At 35.9% G+C, this 8,139-nt stretch overlaps 1 long non-coding RNA gene across 1 annotated transcript; it reads left to right on the top strand.

Moving 5' to 3' along the window:
• The first annotated feature begins 885 nt into the window (after positions 1–885).
• Positions 886–3,760, top strand: LOC132054907 (uncharacterized). Its single transcript, XR_009414403.1, has 2 exons — positions 886–1,009; positions 3,076–3,760. It is a non-coding gene; the product is annotated as an uncharacterized LOC132054907 (long non-coding RNA).
• The last annotated feature ends 4,379 nt before the right edge of the window (positions 3,761–8,139 follow it).

Raw genomic sequence — 8,139 nt, 5'->3', positions numbered from 1 at the left:
ACGTCCCGGATCTCAGCGGGCTACGTCTAGTGGTGCTCCGACAGCCACTCCCAGCCCGACTGCATCACATCATTCTTCATCATCTACTAAACAGTACGAGATTACGAGTCCTGACCTTCGAGAAAGTAGTTTTGCGCCTCACACTCCTACCGGGAATGACTTACCTGGAGGTGTAAGTGCTCCACAACTGGAATCTTATGACTCATCAGGGCGACTCATCATCGAGCCTGCGGGATATGGGTATGAGCGATCCTTCTGCGAGGTTTTCTTTGTTTATGTTTTTGCTTATTCTCTAAGTGTTTAATTTTATATTTTTAGTAGTTGGTTACCAGACAAAGCTTCAAGACTCCTTACAGATGAGATAGAAAAACTATTTAAAGACTCACCTAGTTAGAACCAGATGTCATTAATTCACCAGAGACAGATCTATTATGCCTTTAAGGTATATGCATTTATTATTTTTATTTAAACAATCCACTTATATTGATCGATTCCTTACTAATAAACTCATTTACTTTTCATTGAAGGAAAAATGTGTCTAGCGCCAGGAACATGAGAAGCAGCTAACTCAAAACTTCAAGAAAAAAGCTCAGTGCTTACTATGTGACATGTTAGGAAGGGTTCGTGAATCTCACAAGAAGCCTAAGTGGATCCTTTGTGAAAACTATGAGAAGCTACTGCATTACTGGGCAACTAATGAAAGATTCTTACAACTGAGTGACATAGGGAAGAAAGCTAGAAATTCGACGAAGTGTGACTCCCTACACACTAGTGGGGCTATGCGTCAAGAGGCCGCGAGGAGGAAGTTGGCAAGTCTACCTTAAGTGTACTTGTAGGATTGTGAATTTACTTTGTTATCTTTATGTCTTATCAATTTATTCTTTTGTAGGAACTAAAACGAGGGACACCAGTGCCTCAAGATGAGGCGTTCAAGATCACTCACGTGAAGAAGAAGGCAAACACTAATGATAAAGACGATTGGTGTGAGGAACGGGCTGAGCGGACCTACGTAAGCTTCCTTTTATTTTTCATATTTTGTTTGTTAGATTAAGTTGTCTGTAGAGGGTGACTTACTAGAAATCTGATTGGTTAACGCATAGCTGATTGGTTAACTGATTGACCTAAGAGTTTTTTTGCGCTTTTCGCTTTTGATAACACTACATGAAAGGGACTGCTTAATCTCACTTGTAAGAGATTATATTTTTTAAATATATTTTGGTTATTTGGTTAACCATATTTTGCATGTTCAGTTAGTACTGCTCCATTCTGGAGAATCTATAATGAGCTACTACTATTATTGGTTGTGGTTTTCACTTTGCAAATTAATCTTCTATTCAAGGTGGATTTCAATTTCTTGCTGGTTTTGAGATATTGTTGGAAAACATATTAATGACTTCTAACCATGGTTTAACCTTCCTCATCTCCATGTGTTTTCAGTATCCTCATAATCAGTAACTTCTTTTAAAAATCATGTAGCCGCAGCGTAAAGCTTAGACTTTATTGAGATTGGTACATTCTAGATTTAGCCGCATATTGATTGATTTGTTCCTCTGTTAAAAGACAATTCATGTCACTTCAGTCATGAAGCTTATCTCTTATTTGCTTACACTCCTCCATATCTTCTTTGCTCCCAAAGGATTCTAAGTGGTTTTACCTCTACATTTGATATTTTATGAGCCTTGTTGAGTTTAATAAGCTATTTATCAACAACTATTCCTGCTTAATCAAATTTTCAGTAGGTTCTATGATTGCCATGGACTCCAGATAAGCATGCATACTGCCCAAATATATATGCTTTAGGGGTGAGATCTATATGGGTTGCAACATTGTCATCTTTTGCGACATTCATCAATCTGATGATACATGAGGAATGACCTCAACTGTTTCACCAACCTTTCAGTTTCTAGTCTGGAATGCTAGAATCTAATTACTTTATGCCATTAGGAACCACACCTTTAGATGAGAAGCTTGCATGATGAATTGGTAGCAAACTAGTATTAAAGATTCTCAAGAATCAGTGGATAAGATTGGTTAGTTGATCGGTAATCACTAATTCTGGCTGGTTGAGTGTCACGTGGTGTTCTCTGTGTTGATACATTCAGAGTCGTGTGGTTTTTCATTTATTATTGTTTCACAATAGTTGGATAAGGCTTTCAGGACCAGAATTAATGTGCCTCGTCAGGCATGCAATTTTTGAAAGGGCGGGAAGCTGACTATGGAGATCAAATAACATATCTTCCTAGAAGAGAAACACTAGGATGGATAAGAAATTTCACCACAAACAGTGTTAGTAGTCAAAAGAAAATTAGAAAAGGAATCATGTCTAGTATGTAAAGACAATGGACTTTTGTCGATTGAATTACAGAAGACATGGTTTATGAATTCCCTCAAATGTTCTCTGACTATGATTCTTTCAGGAGAACACTAGCAGAGGAAACATTTTTACCATGCAGAGGGATATTTTCAGCTTATATCTCATAATTCTTAGATGATTTTTCGCATATATTGTCATTGATCTGTGCACTTGCGATAATTAACTTGAGCTTATAGGATGTATTTGCTTTGCTTTTGCTTGAAACTTTTCTACTGTAATCTTAATTCTCCCTTCATTCCTCTTATGCTTAACTAAAATAGGAGTCCTACTCGTTAGAGGTGTGGTAAAGGCTTGAGATAAAGAATGATTCTGTTGCAGAATTACACGTTAAAGAATGTTGTAATTGTTTATTTTGTCATAGATGGGTAAAATTCTGATTAGCATGCAATTTCTTCAAAGAAAGATTAATTCTAGATTCTAGAGCAACTAAAGATGGCCTCAATTTGTGCCCCGCCACATTAAGTCCAATAAAGGTGAACAATGTAACCTGTTAACAGAAAATGGAAATTACTGAAGACAAATATCTTTTTACGATTAATGCCAGTCATTTCAAGTTAAGAACATAGTTTCAAAATCAAGTGACAGTGGCTCAAAATAACTTTGACTAAAAAGCGTGTGCTGGTTGTTTACTAAATGTTTGATAGTTTTTTCTGTTGAATTCGAGATTTAAGTTGGTTGCTAATTTTACCTTCTAATTTCAGAATCAATATCAAAATTCAAAGGCAGAGTTTCTTCGTACTCAGCCACCCAATACACAGCTGACAGAAAAACAAATAGAGGAAAGGTGGCTTGGGAGTGTTGGTGGTCCCACTAGGTTTGGCACAACTTACGGAATGCCACATCGTGCATTTCGTCAATACCGGTCGCCCCTGGAAGGCCTACATTCTTCCAATACCGAGTCGTTCGATAGAGTGAGTGCTATGGCTATGGAGCAAAAGATTGCTGAGCTATCTAGCCGCCATGTGCCTCGAGGAAAGGGAGAGGCGGAGGGATGTGCAGTTTGACGGTATGAGGGCCCAATTAGACGCATTACTTGCTTCGAGGGGGATTCCCTCGTGTCCTGATGATGCTCGTAACCCCCATACTCAATCTAATGGTGCGGATGATGATAGGACTCACGTGTCAAACACACAAAGGCATGTTTGAATGTTAATGTTGTGGTGGATTTGTGGATTGTGTAAGTGTTTTGTGGATGTTTGCGAGGGGTGAAGTAGTCTAATGTTGTAAACTAACTTAGTGTAGACTAGTTTAATGTTTTGTGAATGTTTGCAAAGGTTGAAGTAGTTTAATGTTGTGTTGATGTTTGCGAAGGTTGAAGTAGCCTAATGTCTCTTGTGAATGTTTGAATGACGTTTTGATTCAACTTTGAAGTAGTTTCGAATTGAATTTGATGTGTTTGTTGAAGTAGCTTAATGTTTTATGTATTTGTAGTAGTTTGGTGAATTGTTGGCAGCTATTTGAGCTGGTTTTAGTTGAATATAAAATTATTTTCATCTGGACAGGGGCAGCTGGAATAGCAGCTAGACCCTACCAATTTTTTTGCAGAATACCGACCTCATGAGGTCAGGTTTCTGCAAAACTTTTCCAGAAATTGCAAATTACGACCTCGGTTTTATGCAAAAATTTCCCAGAAACTGGAAATTACCGACCTCATGAGGTCGGTTTTCTGCAAAATTTTCCCAAAAATTACAAATCACCGACCTCATGAGGTAAGGTTTCTACAATATTTTGCAGAAATTACGAAATACCGATCTCACGGCGATGGAAATCTAAAACAATAGTATATATTCATATAAATTACCAACCTCCAGAGGTCGGTAAAATCATATCATTATATTATTAATATAATTTAGGTTCGTATTTTATCTAATTAATACCCGGCTTAAAAAAGATTACGAGGTCGGTTTTTTGCGACCTCATGAGGTCGGTAATATTTCCGACCCACTATTTTCCGACCTAATTTTGAGGTCGGTTTTGAGGTCGTTTTTTTTCCCAAAACCGACCTCATGAGGTCAGAAATAGCCATTTTTTTAGGTCGAAAATCATGTTTTTTTTTAGTAATTTTATGACGAAAGTACTTTTCCGGCTAAATACATATGCGGCCCCTTAAACTTATCAAGATTTTACATTTAGATACATGAACTAATCATTGTTCCTATTAAACACTTAAACTCGAGTCAATTTGTATCAATTGAACACACAACACTGACGTGGCACAAATATGTGTCTCACACTTTCATTGAATGCGTGAAGTCGCTTAAATCTATACAAAATGGGTCCAAAATATTGTTAATATAATAAAAAATAAAATACAGGACAAATAGCGTTTTTGGTCCCTGAGTTATTTTTATATTCCAATTTTGATCCTTATATTATTCGACTAAGCACATTAAACCTTTAATTAATTTAAGTGTGTAAGTTTGTTCCTTTGAACTAACACCTATCAAATAGTTAACACAGTTTTATCCAACCGACAATATCCAACACAAAATATATAGCGGATTTGCTCAAGGAATGGAAGATATGCCCACCGTTTTTTAAAAGAAATGGTTAATTAACACATTAACCTTTCCAATGCTCCTTCAATAACTTTGAAGCATGAACAGAGAAATGAAGCAACTGTCCTTTCCCCATTCCATCAACTTCAAAAATCTTTGTCTTGATGTTTCTTAAATATCCTTTTAAAGAAATAATTAGAAAAATAGGCAAAGAATACGAATTTAGGTCATCTCTTTCTTTCTGTTTTCGAACAGAGCTTTTTCTAGGTGTAAGCTTCTCAAAATCAGCTATGGTAGTGATGTAGAGGTTGAAGGAAAATGGACTTATATCAGCTCTCTCTGTCTGTTACTTTCCAAACACAAATTCTGTTAACTATTTAACATGTGTTAGTTTAAAGGAGCTAAATCACACACTTAAGTTAATTAAAGGTTTAATGTGTTTAGTCGAATAACACAAGGATCAAAATTAAAATATAGAAATAACTCAGGGACCAAAAACACTATTTGCCCTAAAAATATAATTAGTTCTTTTTTATTTTTTTCCCTTTCCTTCTTCTCTCTTCATGTTTCCCTACCTCCATTAACGGTGTCCTCCTCTCTTTGTTCTTGGCCTTTTGCTTTAACTTTTATTTCTCTCCACGATCTTATTCCATTAGTGTTGCTCCTCTCCTCTCAGTGTTTTTTTTTTTTTTCAAAAGCTTTTCTTTCAACTAAGAACACACTATCGAAACGCACAAAATCACATTTATATTTCAATTGCTCCGCTTTACTTATAAAGGTTGATTTTAATATTTAATTGTAATAAGATCCAGTACTTATACAGTAAAGTTTTCATCACGTCTTATTTCAATTGTCATGGCCGATTGATTTGTTTAGGGCTGGGCATAAATACCGAAAACTAAAAAATCGGACCGAACCGAATTAATTCGGTTTTTCGGTGTTCGGTTTTTCGGGTTTTCGGTTCGGTTTCGGTTTTTAGAAATTTCGGTGTTCGGTTCGGTGTTCGGGGTTTAGTGTTCGGTTTTTCGATTTAAACCGAAAGTTTATAAATTAGCCAAAAAAATTAAATAGTCCAGGCAGTTTTATGTTGTTGGTGCTACCTGCTAGTTTTGGCTACTGGTTTGGTGCTACCAAACATAAAAATGGCTACTGGTTTATGTAATTTTGAGCATGCTCGAGCCCAATTTCCTAGCTGGATTATTGCTTCTAATATTATCATTAGTGCTAAAGAATATTACATGTGGTACGACAACAGAACAGCTTTCATTTACATAGCTCTGAGCATCATGTCATATATTATTTTATGCACTATGCAACTTCAGTAGGCAAAGGATTTACAAAAACGCATACAATGAATGTAGCTTTGCCAGTGAAAGTAGCACCAGAAATTTGACAATGAATGATTAGCCTCCAGAGGGTCAATAACACCAAAGACACATTGTTTCTACAACTTCCTGATTTTCAGAGTGGTTTGTATTTTTGGTGCAAGGTGAAAGTACCATGTTATATTGATAGTTGGTCTACCTTGGTGGAAGATAATGCGTGACTCAAGCAGAGTCACGTGCATATAAAAAAAATCGAATTGAAAAAACCGAAACCGAACCGAACCGAACTTCAAAAAATCGAAACCGAAAGAACCGAACCGAACTAGTTTGGTTCGGTGTTCGATGTCCACCTTCAAAACACCGAAATCGAAATAGCCGAACTGAAGTTTGAAAAAATCGAACCGAAAAAACGAACGCCCATCCCTAGATTATTTAAGAACTTTATGAAGTGGGCGTTGAAGGGCTTTGCAAGAGAGAAGTTGTGTAAACGGTGGCTGACGAACTACAACGATGGTGTGTGTGTGTGTGTATATATATATATATATATAGAGAGAGAGAGAGAGAGAGAGTGCTTTGGGTTAAAATTGTCCCTTATCTATGGGAGTAGGTTCATTTTGGTCCCTCAAATATTACCCTGAGTATATTTGATCCCTTATCTATGGGAGTAGGTTCATTTTGGTCCCTTAAATATAACGCTAAGCATATTTAATCCCTTAAGAATGCTACAGTGAGGCACTTTTGGTTCCCCTAATAGAACTCGTTTAAAAAATAACGGTGCTAAACCCATGTGACACTCACGTGACTTGTAAGAGGCTAAACCCATCGGACAAAAATACTAAACTCATTCTCTTTTCTCCCCAACTTCATATGAAGAAATACTTTACCGGAAAAAGCCCTAACCTCTCTGTAGAAAGCTTCAATTGGCTGGAAGAAGAAGAAGCTGATTTTTTAAAACAGGCAGAAACTTTATCTAATATATTAAAATTTGCATTCACGTGCTTCCAAAAAATATTGGAGCGGTTCCACCAATTAAGATAATTTATAACAATTGTTAAAAAGAATTTTGATTTTTTTAATATTTAACAAAAATAATTTTATATTCACATGCTTCCAAAATAAGTGGAACGGTTCCATGTGTGCTGCCAGATTACCGTTAAAGAGTTGGTTACCAGCCATATGATCCAAATATTATGAGTTGCTTTGCTAATATCTTATATGAGTTGCAATTTTTAGAGAAATGTCATTACTCTGCTTTGCATTTTGTCTGATGAGTTTAGCCTTTTATGAGTCACGTGAGTGTCACATGGGTTAGCACCATTACTTTTTAAACGGGTTCTATTAGGAGAACCAAAATTGCCCCACTTTAGTATAGTTAAGGGATCAAATATGCTTAACATTATATTTGAGGGACCAAAATGAACTTACTGCCATAGATAAAGGATCAAATATGCTCAAGGTAATATTTGAGGGACCAAAATGAACCTACTCCCATAAATAAGAGACAATTTTAACCCAAAACTTTATTAATATATATATATATATATATATATATATATATATATATATATATATATATATATATATATATAGATGCGATATTTCTGGGGAACAATTGATAGGAAAATGGCGACCTTCCAAATAGTCATTCAAAGTATCTATATTATGTGTTACCTAAATTTAAGTTCTCCATATAGTATTCGGTTTCTGAAATATTTGTGTTCATATATTTGATTTGAATTTTAATGGCGGATTGAGAAATCAAGGGTGGCGGCGAAACAGGGGTGTGGGGAGGAAAAATAAGTATTCATTTTTATTTTCTTTTGTGCTGATGTGTCATTTTTTCATTTTCACATTGCCACATCAGCAGAATTTGAACCTCACGCATCAAGCATTGTTGGCTTGCTATCAAGAATGTGTTCAATAGACACAATTTGACTCCAAT

Source organism: Lycium ferocissimum, chromosome 4 (genome assembly GCF_029784015.1).
Source record: "Lycium ferocissimum isolate CSIRO_LF1 chromosome 4, AGI_CSIRO_Lferr_CH_V1, whole genome shotgun sequence".
Lineage (NCBI taxonomy): Eukaryota > Viridiplantae > Streptophyta > Magnoliopsida > Solanales > Solanaceae > Lycium > Lycium ferocissimum.
This window is presented reverse-complemented; position numbering and strand designations above follow the sequence as displayed.